Source organism: Arachis duranensis, chromosome 5, assembly GCF_000817695.3.
Source record: "Arachis duranensis cultivar V14167 chromosome 5, aradu.V14167.gnm2.J7QH, whole genome shotgun sequence".
Lineage (NCBI taxonomy): Eukaryota > Viridiplantae > Streptophyta > Magnoliopsida > Fabales > Fabaceae > Arachis > Arachis duranensis.
Genome location: NC_029776.3, coordinates 84848529 through 84861807, shown reverse-complemented (window position 1 = coordinate 84861807; position 13279 = coordinate 84848529). Strand labels below are relative to the sequence as shown.

The following is a 13279-nucleotide window of genomic DNA, read 5'->3' as shown; positions in this document are numbered from 1 at the left end:
ATGTTGGGGGATCGATTTATGTATTAATTTTCTTTGGGACTAAAATGTCTGCTTTTAAAATTCTTGGGGATTGATTTGGGTAATTACTTTGCCGAAAAATAAATTAGGAACTAATTTGTCTATCGGAGTAAAACTTTGAGAATTAATCTGTGTATTAATTTTTCTCGAAAACTAAAATATCCGCTTTTAAAATCTTTGGGGACAAATTTAGGTAATTACTCAATACCCTAAAGTAAAAAAAACTAATGATAAAGTAATAAAATAAATAATTTATCATTCTTAAATTAAAATAGTAAAATATATATTTTATAAAAATTACAAAATCAATAATAATTAATTCCTCACTTTAAAAAATCTAAATTCTTCATGTGAAGAAAAATATGAATAATGAAGCACATTATCAAAACCTGAGTGCAAGGTTGAGGTGGTGTGGTACCGGCAATCATCGATGGGTCGGCGGGGGAGGTCACCTGCAAAAATATTCTGATGTCAAAATAAGCGTCTGTGTGATAAGACGGCTAGATTAAAATTATGGTAATGCACCTCAGGAGAGGGGTAGATCTCTCTCCTTTATTTCATCAGTTCGGGTGGGCTCTCCTGCTCATGCCCAACCCCTTAGTACATTCTCTCGGCTGTTCCGGTCTCTTTTGAGATGATGTCATGCATTATGCATTTCGTCGTATGATCGGGTTGTGAATCCGCTTGATGGACCCCCAATCAGAGTTGGGTTTGGCCAAAACAGTACCCCCAATGTGCCGAGGTGCGGAGCGCACAATTGGCGCATTAGTTTGCCCGCATTCTCGCTGCAAGAAATTATCGGAATAGCGGCCGATTTAGCGACCGATTCTGCTGGTCACTAAAACCTTGGTCGCTAAGTAGAAAATAGCGACCAACTTCGGTCGCTAACCATTAGCGACCGATTTTCGGACAAGGCTACCAAACCTGCACCAAAGAGTATTGGTCGCTAACATAATTAGTCGCTAAATGTTGACCAAATTTCTCGTCACTAAATCGGTCGTTGAGTAAATCGATCGCTAAATGCCGACCAACTTTTCGGTCACTAAATCAGTCGCCATAAAATCGGTTGCTAAATCTGTCGCCAATGCCTGATTTGAAAATCTAAAATCGGTCGTTAAATTGGTCGCTAATTCCTGAACTAAAAATCTAAATTGGTTACTGAATTGGTCGTTGTTCCTAATTTTATAATTATATATTTTTACTAATTTCACATTTACCACTATTAAAACTTAAATTTCATAAATAATTATATTTTTACAAAATATAAAAAAGAATCAAGTATAGATTAATTTTTCAAATAAATACCAAAACATTCACAATGTCTACATAGAAATATAGAATTTAAAATATTTAAAATTCCTAAATATATTAAATTTATAACCCACAATTTAGACTAAAACATGGTAAAAATAATTCATAAACATAACTATGCTTTATTTAATATCTAGTTAGACTAAACAAGCTTCTTTCATTTATTTATTTATGTTTTTGGCAGGAGGCTTACTTTTGATAAATATCTGAGTCTTGTTCTGAATCTTTGTTCTTAACTCACTTCCCATGTGTTTTCTTGCGATAAACAATATTGTTAATAAGAAAATGAAGTAGCACCTTTCCCAGTTTCCTAGCTTCAAAATTCTCATACGTGTCCAACACTCCAACTACAGGTACGTACTTTGATATGCCAAAAACCTTATGTTTTGAGAAGAAAAGAATTAGCCCCACCATTTGTTCAGTGAAAGAGATACCGTAATCCAAAGGGAGAAACCACAGGTTCATAGAGAGAGAAGGAACACAAAAACCCTTGAGAAGCTAGATAGTCCCACATCACCTGGGAGCAAGAAAGGGAGGTGAAAATGCACTGTACAAATAAAGATTAAGCAACAACATTTCAGTATACTTACCTGGACGGGGTCAATGGTTGATCAAGAAGGCCCATGGCTTAGGTTGGTGACCTCCATTGCACTTAAGAGGGGTGCCCGCCTAAGGTCTCCTCAAGTAGGAGAGCCTACGTCATAATTTGTGGCAGCGGGGACTTGCGTTCGCGCAGTCCCTACCTAATTTCAGTTTAAAGTCTTTTCAATCTATATTGTTGGTTTTCACCCTTTGAGTTCAAACCTTTTGCTTATTACCACGTCAGGGGGCCGAATTCTCAACCAGCCGTTCAAGCTTAAAATTAGTTGCATGTAAATAAAATTAGTGCATCGCCAAGTCAATCATCCTTCATGGTTAGCAATGGAAAAGCGTGGAGCTAATTAAGAAACCTTTACAGTAATAGAGGTAACAGGAATATTAAGTGATTAAAGAGAATTAGAAAGTAAATATTTGATAATAAAATGATACAAATGTGCAAACACATAAAGACATTTGCTTCAGCTATCTAAGAAGTTCGGAAAGTTCAGCAGTATATCAAGACATCTGTAGGTGGAATATTAAGTGATTAAAGAGAACAAAGCTATATTGGTTTGTAATTACAATGAAGTAAATCATGGAGAAACCATCAATTGTCCAGTATCTTCCTCAATAAGCATCAGCCAGAACAGCTCCAATGAGAGGTGTGAGATAACAAGTGCCTTGTCAGGTGGTGACCTTTCTTGCAGCAGAGACATTTCCTTCATGTAGTTTGGTGGTAAGGTAGGTAATAAGATTTGTTGCAATGCCATAGTAAGCCAAACGTTCACAGCACTCGTTGCCTGTAATCCATATTACATAGATTTGCAATGAACAAAATAGATTATGCAATGCATAAGAAAATAAATGAAAAAAAAATGTTTACCTAGGATAAATGGGCAAGCTCTCCAATTGTCAGTATTCTCCTTAAGTACAGGCCTCCCTTTAAAGTCAACTGAGCCATCTCCAGTGTATCTTCTGCTCTCTTCATCCTTCAGATATGAAATAAAATGATACTTTTTCCCAAATTCCACAACATATTGTTCACTGCAAGCTTAATTGTTCACTATAAAAGCAACTTTAATTTGATTGTAAGCAGATTCATTCAAAATTTCGATTTCACTAGCGCCGCATCTTTTTTTTTCCTTATAAAAAGAGAGCCGATACGCGTAGGTCTATAAAATACAAACCTTTTCCACCAACTCTGCACTTTCTAATAACCATGCTTGAGAAGTGACAAGGTCCATGTGTCAATTACAGAAGGCAAAAATTGAATTGAACATATATAAGGAGAGAGACATTGAATCGCAAGTGGAGATCGCATTACTGAAATCGCAGTTTTAGGAGCACAGATTGGCTTACATTCACGAAGAACATGAAAATCAAGATTCGCAGGGCGAATTGAATATGATAACAAGGATCGGATCTGAAACTGGATCTGGATCTGAAGAAGTCAGAATGAACATGGAGAACAAGAATGGTGAAATCGCAGTGGTGGCTGCGGGTGCAAAATTGTCATGTGAGTTAGCATCAATGAAGAAAGAGCTGAGAATGGCGGCGGCGAAGATCGCGGAGTTGAGGGGGCGAGCAGAACAGGCTCTAAGCAGGACTCGACGGAAAGTGACTTCTCTCTCCACTCTGTCGGAGAGTGAGGGAGGCAGCGAGAGGGACGTGTGTGAGGAGAGAGCCTAGGGTTAGGGTTGAAAATTGAAAAATGATGGTTTTTTTTAATTTATTTTAAAATTTAGTAGTATTATTTAAAATACTGACCGAGCGACTAATTAATTTGTAACTTTTATTTTTTTAGTTGGTCACAAATTCGGTCGCTAATGGCAATCGATTTAGTGACCGACTGCTCTAATGCTAAGATTTTATAATTGATCGCTAAAATCGATCGCTATATTAACCCTTATCAACTGATTTAGTGATTGCTATCTTAGCGACCAACTATTTTATCAACATATTTTTAAGTCGGTTGCTAATTCGGTCGCTATATTATAAAATAGCAACCGATTTAGTGACCGAATGCTTTAAAATCAGTATTTTATAGTTGGTCACTAAATCGTTGCTATGTTAACACTTAGTAACTGAATTAGTGACCGATTTCTTAGCGATCGATTTAGCGACCAACCACCATAAATCTTGTTTTTATATTGGTCGTAAAATCAGTCGCTAAATTAAAAATAGCGACCGATTTAGCCACCAATATACCCTAAAAGCTTGTTTTTTGTTTTGGTTGCTAATTTGGTCACTAAATTTAAAAAATAGCGAACGATTTTAGCGACCGACTAGATTAACTTTGTCATCGGTAGCAAAATCGGTCACTAATTTTTATTTTAGTAACCAATTTAGCAACCAAAAGTGGGTGGTCACTAAATTGGTCGCTAATTGAAATTTAGCAACCAATTTTTTTTTAAATCCTAAAAAAGTTTGATTGGTCGCAAAATCGATCACTAATAGTGACCGATTTTGCTGGTCGTTAAAATCAGTCACTATTTTAAAACTTTCTTATAGTGTCTCGTGAAAAGTGGTCTTTACCCAACCTAGCTTTGTCGGTAGGGCTCACACTCCTAGTGCTTTCCTCGTGCGTAGGAGTTGCCTTAGCCATTACTCTAAGGTGTCGGTTCGATTATCATGCCCAAAGCATTAAATGCTCTTTAAGTGATTTGAAAGCCAGTGAAAATATCTATTATGCCCCTAACCTTCACGCTTTTCCTTCCCTAGTAGCAGTTGCCACTCCCACTTCATTTTCTTTTTTTTTTTGATTCCCATAACTGCCCATCACTTTTCATTTTCCACCATTGCTACTACCGCTTGCATTATTGTGTTCCTCTATGATCATCCTTTCTGTCCTCTCTCGTGGGTCTTATTCTTTCCCTGTATTTGCCATTGTTTGCTTCCTGCAATTTTCTACATTCATCATTACTGGTAAGTGACTTACTCTTTTACATTATTTTTCTTTACTTTTCACCATTACCATGCTGGTTTTCTTGTTGTTGTTACCTTTTGGACCAAATCAGTTTTATTAGATAGTTTACAGGGGGTGGCATAGGCTTCCTTTTTGCATTTTAGACTAGAATGGTTTAGTGTAGGACAATTTTAGTTTAAGTGTAGAATAACTTAGCTTAGGTTTAAAAACTTCACCCGACCTAACTATTTGAGTGGTGCCCCACTATAGGTATGGCGCAGCGACCCCTTGTGAATTGGTATGCTTAGTGTACTATCAATGTCATGAGCACGTCCTCCAGGGTGACCGCGGAGGAATTAACAAAGTTTCGTGACTTAGGAGCATCCTGTGGAGGTAGCCCCGAGGAGGCAAACTACGAGCTATTGGTGTCGGGCCCTCGGGAGCGCGTCTGCCAACTAAAGCTTGACGCTTCACGCGTCCCTGATTGGATGTGGGTATATAAACCCATATTTACTACTTTGGGAGTTCGACTTCCCTTCTCCCCCTTCATTATGGCTCTCTTAAATCAGTGTGATGTTGTCCCCTTGTAACTTCATCCGAACAGCTGGGCTGCCATCTGGTATTTCGAAATGGTCTGCGAGTACTTGGAGCTTTCGGCCACCGTCGAAGTCTTTGTTTTCTTCTTCTTACTCACGAACCCTTCCCAAGAGGGTAAGCATAAAAATGGGTACCTTTCTTTCCGGGCTGTGCAAAATCGTAAAATATTGGGCCTCTTTAAAGATTATTTTCATGGCTTTAAAGAGACTTTTTTTTCAAAATAAGGCCAGTCCAAGGTTGTCATCCTTTCTGGTTTACCCTTGAGGGGGAGAGGTGCATTCTGACCTATTGGAGCTTCGGCGCCGGCTCGAATTGCTTGATCAAAATGACCTATGAAGATTTAGGTCTGCAGAACTAGCAGGTTGCTGATGTCTTGCTGGCAATATTTGGTTCACATCCTCTTAACCCTTACCTCCTAATGGGTGACCTGGAAGCCGGACGAAACTGCATAAGTAAATTCATATTTCTTTCTATTATTCTGACGATGTCACGTTTTACATACTAGTGCTTAATTACAAACTTTGTAACTTGGTTTTCTTTTTCTTTTATAGTTGGAATGGTTGCTAGGAATACCTCAATTAGCCGTTTGATGACTCACTTCTTCCCTGGGGATGATGAGAATTCTAATTCCTCCACTCCTTAAGCTGAGATATCTCTCAAGCCGATGAGCTAGAGGTTCAATCTTAGCCTCCGACTGGGCCACCTCTCGGGCACAATGTTGATGATAAGGTTGACCATGGCGAACCGACAGTGGTTACGCACTCTTCCGGTGCTCAGTTTGAGGATCCTAAAGTGGTTGTGATCTCTAACCCCAAGAAAATGAAATCCATCTCCAGTTGGGGTCAGGTGCTCTCCGTGATGAAAAAGAACTTCGACGCGGGCTTCTTTATTAATTCGCAGCTGTTGCCTGTAAGAACCGCCCCTCCCTCCTTCTAAAAAATTCAATTTGAAATTTAAAAACCAGTTAGGAGATAGGTTTATAATTTTAAATTACGGATAGAAATCTAACAACCGCCATTTTGAATTTAAAATACCACAGTCACACCTATCACCAGAAGTATATAAATAAGGGTACACTTGTAGGTAGAAGATTACCCCTCTCAAACACTAATCCTCCCCCTTCTCTTTTTATAAAAATATTCTATGTACAATCACAAGAGTCAACTTCATAGTCAATAAAGAGCTTGTGTTCTAGACAGACCATGGAAGTGGGAGAGTCACCTACCACTGATTAAGTTTACTTATAACAACAGTTACCATGCTAGCATCAGAATGACACCATATGATGCCCTTTACGGACAAAGATGCCAATCTCCTTTATGCTGGTATGTACCGAAAGAGTGAGGATACTTAGGACCGAAATTAGTAAGACAGACCATAAAAGATATCAAGAAGATAAGGGAAAGAATACTTACCACCCAAAGTCAACAAAAGAGCTATGCAGATCAATGAAAGAAACCCCTCGAGTTTCAGGAAGGCGATCATGTATTCCTAGAAATCACCCCACCACCGGGGTAAGAAGGGCTCTTAAAGTGAGAAAATTAAGCCCACGGTACTTAGGTCCATTTCAAATCCTTCGGCACATAGGGAAGTCAGCATACCAGATTGCCTGACCACCGAATCTGTTGAGATAACACAACGTATTCCACGTGTCGCAACTCCGAAAATACTAGCACGATCCAAGCCATGTGTTGCAGCAAGAGGATGTAGCACTCAAGAATGACCTAACTTTTGATCTACCAGCCGTGGAGATCATAGACAAAAGCGTGAAGCAACTAAGGAACAACACGATACGACTAGTAAAAGTGGTATGGGGTAGTGGCAGTTCAAGGGACTACACATGGGAAATAGAGGCAGACATAAGACAGAAGTTTTCGAACTTATTTACAAGTAACGATCATGACAAGAATTTTTTTCCTTCCCACCAGTAGAGATTTACTAACATAACACCTAAGCTATCTAATGACCCTCATCCACCAATTCAAGGCGTGGAATTTGGGGACAAATTCTTTTCTTACGGGGGTGGTAATGAAGCATCCGCTCCTCACCCCTTCTAGAAAATTCAATTTGAAATTTAAAAATCAGTTAGGAGATAGACTTAGAATTCTAAATTATGGATAAGAATCTAACAATCGCCTTTCTTTTGAATTTAAAATACCCCAGTCACACCTACCATCAGAAGTATATAAATAAGGGTACACTGGTAGGTAGAAGATCACCCCTCTCAAACACTAATCCTCCCCCTTCTCTTTCTACAAAAATATTCTGTGTACAAATACAAGAGTCAACCTCATAGTCAATAAAAAGGTGTTAGAAAAAAGTAGGAAATTATGTTTTATTACTTTTATGCTTGGCATGCGTTATGTTCTATTTGTTATCATCTATATTGATGTCATGTAATGCTCTTATATTGTTATCATGATTATGTGTTTATGGCATTATTCCTCCTTTTCCTTTTCCTTACACGCCTGCATTATGTTCATCGTCAAAGTTTCTTCTATACGCAAATCCATCATTATTTATAATTTTTTTTATCAAGAGTACATGCATATTTTTGTGGTTTTATGATGAATGTTATTCCTATAATTGTTACTACTATCTTACAAGCTATTTAAGTCAAGAGTATGTACTTTTTCATAAACTTTGTTCGATTACTCAATATACCATATTTTTCATTATGTGCATTAAAAATATGATCCTTTAACTTATGCCATTATGTTATTAATATCTCTTTAATTAGAGAGTACATGCCTATCTTGTGCCATATAACTATGGTATCATTATTTCACATGCCCCTTTTATCTTTATATGTGTCTATCTTCGTGCATGATTTTCTTCTTGGGTATGTTTAAACAACCATATTTGTAAATTGAACTGAGGAGATGATCCTTCGCTAAAGGAAGGCGATCCCAAAAGACAAGATATCTACATGATACTTCGATAAGGGAAGGTGATCGATCGAGATGATCCTTCGATAAGGAAATGTGATCGCCAAAACATTTGGGATAAGAACCTTCGGTAAGGAAAGGGGACTCTCACCTTTTGTACCGGATTGAGCTCAATACCTTCCATAAAGTTACAAGTTAAGAAAGGAAAAAGTATAAAGGAAAAGTTTGCTTGTGCTATTAATTTCAAAATTACATCCAGCTTAAGTTATGATTATGTTGAGTGCCTATACAGTATTATTCCTCTATTTGGCTTATATATGTTGATTATGTTATTATTTTACTGAGATCTTTTAAGTTCTCACCGTTTCTCTTTTCCAGACTATCTCCAGAAGAGTATGGGACAGAGGATAGAAATGACGTAGCACCCTTCGAGGGAGACTTCTGAGTATGATCCCTCAAAGCACACGTGGATAGTTACGACCACTACTACCGTGCTCCAAACTATCTACTTAGGTCGAGATTTCATAAGAGAATACCCCCAACTGCCTGTCATAAATTTCCTAGATACGAACACTTCAACATCCAAGAAACGATCACCCGAAGTTGTCTACCTCGAATCAGATTCTGAGATAGAGAAGGAGGAGTCCAGCAGCCCTAGCCAGGAGGAGGACCCAGAGGAGAAATTGACCTTTTGCGGAAGTCCAAAGATGGAGTACGTGCCCTATTCTCCCACTTCAACACCCCGTCAGATCTTAGTTTACCCACACAACAGAATTAGATCGTCACCCCACAGAAAAAGTGTTGGAAGAGGATTGCTGGTACTCCGATTCATAGAAGACTGAAGGATCCGACAAAAGATAGGATATGATACAAGGAGGGGAGTTTCTTCGACAAAATTAGTTAGAACACGTCGGGTTTTTTGTCATAGTTATTTTTAAGCATTTATTTTTTTCAGAGACCGTACTCATGGGAATCTTGTTGTTATTTTATTTGCTCGAACTTGCTTATGTGTGTTCAATTCCATCTTTTAATCGCTTATTGATTTTTACCCAAAACTCGGCATGTGTATTCTCCTTCTTTCTTGCATAACGATTGAGTTAATTTGCTTCCCAAAAGAGTGACACCCTATCTAAAGGCCTTCAAGAATAGGTTTTAACTTAGGGTGTTACATTGCCGGTCACTGAAAACTTCTTCCGGGACGAGGACCTGGCCGACCAAGCGAGGTGGACGTATCGGAGCCTTTTCTGAGCCGCTGCTATCACGAGGAAAGTGGAGCCGGTTTTAGCCCAGTGTCAGGTTCTAGATGGAAAGTATAGAATGGCTCAACGTGATATTACTAACTTAAAGACCTCGGCAGACGTGGCTCACCTTGAGGCCTCAAATATGAAGAAACATAAAAGAGAGATCATCAAAGAATCCCGGGACGCAATAGCTGCTACCGAGGAGGCGATCAAAGCCCAAGTCTTGTTGTTTTCCCCTGACTTCGACACCTTAGCTATTGGTGCTTTCAAAATAATTCAAGATGGCAAGATCGTCGACATAGTGAGGAAGTAGCTAGCTTTGATTTTGTAACTTGTTTGTAGTTTTAAACTCTTTTCGTTGTTGGGCCGATGTGTTGCCCTTTTGGACTTGTAATTTTCAACTATTTTGTTGTTGGGCCGGTATGTCGCCCTTTTGAACTGCCAATTTGTGGGCTCTTTGTACTTAAGATGGTTTATTTTCATGTATAATTTTGGTCATTTACTTACATATCATTTGTTTACTTGGCCGTTCAGCCATATCTCGATGGATATCCATTTGTCTTTGCACAGGGAGCTCCCGGGGTGATCAGTCCTGGGAAGCCGTACCTGTAACTTGGTAATAATTTATAAACAATAAATTCTTGCAAAAAATATAACAAAACACGAGAAAATGAACACAAGGTAGGAAATGAACATGAGAAAAAAAAGTAACCAAATCGTGACCAACAGTCAGCACATAACCAGAAGATCGTTAAGCCTTATGAGTAGAATCTTATGAGGTTCGCTGCATTCCAAGTCCTCGATATCTCCTTTCCATCTAATTGCTCAAGATTGTATGCGCCTTTACTTTGCACCTCTTTTACCCTGTAAAGTCCTTCCCAGTTAGGGGAGAGCTTCCATTCCCCTGGGGTCAGCGGACTGATGTTGTTGCATCGTAATACCAGGTCTCCCTCTTCGAATATTCTGTTGTAAACCTTGTGGTTGTAGCATAGTTCCAACCTCTACTTTAGTGCTACTTTTGAAAAATGGGCCATTGTCCTGGTTTCATCTACCAAGTATTTCTCCCGACGTTTTTCTCCTGACATCATGGTAAGTACCTTGGCATCTTTCTTTGTTACAGACCTTGATTTTGGTGGGGCGTTTTTACCGACCACCACATTCACCACCACTGTTGGGGTTGTGTCTGGGTTCTTCGGAGAGTCTTGCCTCAACTTGATAGTCTGACTCCGATCCTCTTCAAAATGCTCTCTTTCTTTTCTCTTTGGTTCCCGGATGAATTGTGAAAATTCATTCAGCTTTTTTTTCTCGGATAGCCTGTTCTAGCGTGTCCTTTAAGTCAAAGCAATTTGTGTCTTGTGCTGGAAACACTTGTAATAATTACAATAGAGGTTATTATTCCCTCCAATCCGGTCTTTCAACTGCCTCGGCTTGTGCAAGATGCATTTTTCCCTAATCTGCTGGAAGACTTCGATTATCAGGGCGATTAGGGGGTGTAACTTGTGAATTTGCCTATCCAAGAAAACGACTTGAATGATCTCCCGAATGCCATTTCTCTTAGGTCGTCCTTTGACTTCTCCAGATTGATGGCTTGATGAGTAGGTGGGATGGCTAGCTGCCGTTTGTTGGCAGCTACCACCTGGCTAACCTCCTCATCGTTTATATGCTTCCTTGTCACGTCTTGTATCTCCTACATTGTCCAAACAAGCTTGGTGGTCAAGTATTTCTGGAAGTCCTCGTTCACTAGGCCGTTAGTGAGGCACAAGCTAGCCACAGATTCCATGAGAACGTCAATCTCTAAGCACTCATCATTAAAACGGTCCATGTATTTTTTGTGGACTCGCCGACCCGTTGTGTTATCCCCAAGAGGTTAATCGAGTGTTTTGCCTTGGCGATGTGAGTGGTAAAATAGGCTAGGAACTTTAGAGAAATATCCGAGAAGGTGGCTATGGAACCTTGTGGGAGAGAATTGAACCAACGGATTGTCAGTCCAGCCAGGGTTACGGAGAATGCCCAGCATCTGACTGCATCTCCCACACCTTTCAGGTTCATCCTGGTCTCGAAAGTCGTGATGTGCGCTTGTGGGTTTTTGGTACTATCATACCTCATGTCTGTCAGTTTATCAAAGTTTTTGGGTAGGCAGACCTTGAGGATGGAAGAGTGGAAGGGAGTGGCATCAATCACCACAGGGCCTCGACGTTTCCTCTTCTGCTCCTCCTTCCGTTTCTGGCTTCTCGACTTGTCTCGAGAGTAGAAAGGCTGGGATTGACCGTCGGCTTGGTCGTGCCTGTCGTCCTCTTCTTCCTTCCACCTTTCTCCCAATCTCCTCACGGGGAACCGGGTGCGAGAATGACTGGGCCGAGGACCTGCATGCGAGCCAATGTTATGGTTAACCTCACGGTTGTAGCGGTCCCTCGCCGCCAAATCTTTCTCGAGGTTTTGAATCTTGTCCCTAAGTTCTTGCATGATCCAAGAGTTGGCGTTGCCTGTACCTCCAAATGGATGCATTTTGGGAGATTGCTTGTGGGAGCGGTCATTGTCAGAAGTGGTTAGTCGGTAGTTTCGAGAAGTTATTGTGCTCACCCTACTCATGAAGCGACCGCCATAGCTTGTCCACTGGGCAAAAAGCCTCCATCCTCAACTCGCGTCAGGCCCATAAACTAACGATGTCATTGTTTGATTGTCTGGTGGAGCTGTGGTGGAAAAATCGTTAGAACGGCACAATTTTTCAAAATTCAATTTCCAATAAATATTATCAACACCATATGACCACCTTATTAAGTATGGTTCATATGTTTTGAAATCAAATTAATCCAAAATTGCATTACATTCCTCCATAAAAAATTGGATAACAATCTCAAATGCTTGCACTAACGCTTTTATATTCGAACTTCTGTTGGCAAAAGCTCAAGTATAAGCACAATCAATTTATTTTTTCATTAATATATATCCATCGACTGTTGTATATTGTTTTGAACACATATTTTACAAATCTACCATGATAAACCATATCCTCCCGCGATCCCCGGCTTCTCGACTGGCGGCCTCACCACCTCCAAATTATTCATCAAAGTAGTACCTTTTTTGCTATTTAACTTTCATTCATTCAAATTATTTAAAATCATATCACATGTCTTGTCCAAATTAGTAATTTTATTTTCAAAGATTTTTTAATTCCTAGCATTTTTTTCAAGTTTAGGTTTTGTTAATTTGTATTTAAAAAGACTCATTTTAAGAATATTTAAAAAAAAATATTAAATATTATTAAAAATATATTTTCTTTTACTTATTATTTAATATATTAAAAACTTAATTAAAAATTTTTATTATAAAAAAATAAATTCTTGTAATTTGTTCTGGTACGCAAATCTATTGATATTTATTGTTGGCCATCTGCGTGGCCATCCATTTAACATGGATCACATTAACTTTACATAGGTACATACATATACACATGCATTTTCCGCATAACATTTAATACTACTACTTCTGCTCGGTTCATGGAATGAATGAAATTAGTGCAAACATCCTCATATTCTATGAACAAAATTACAAAGTGCAAGCATATATATATATAAGGTTAATTTAACCAACGTATTATTCAGTATATTATCCAACCTTAAACTAAGATAATCCCACCACATAAACACACAAAAGCAATGTCAGCTCAACTCTTTGGAAGATTTGTCACAAACAAATGGTAACATATATATATATATATATATATATATATAGATGGTTAA

At 38.8% G+C, this 13279-nt stretch overlaps 2 non-coding genes across 2 annotated transcripts; one reads left to right on the top strand and one right to left on the bottom strand.

The window, feature by feature from the left end:
- Window positions 1-1911: 1911 nt before the first annotated feature.
- On the top strand, window positions 1912-2071 carry LOC127748140 (U1 spliceosomal RNA). Its single transcript, XR_008010083.1, has one exon. It is a non-coding gene; the product is annotated as a U1 spliceosomal RNA (small nuclear RNA).
- A 271-nt stretch (window positions 2072-2342) lies between these two features.
- On the bottom strand, window positions 2343-3157 carry LOC107489940 (uncharacterized). The gene is made up of 3 exons (XR_008009709.1): window positions 3096-3157; window positions 2792-2897; window positions 2343-2708 (listed from the first exon to the last, which is right to left on the bottom strand). It is a non-coding gene; the product is annotated as an uncharacterized LOC107489940 (transcript).
- Window positions 3158-13279: the final 10122 nt, after the last annotated feature.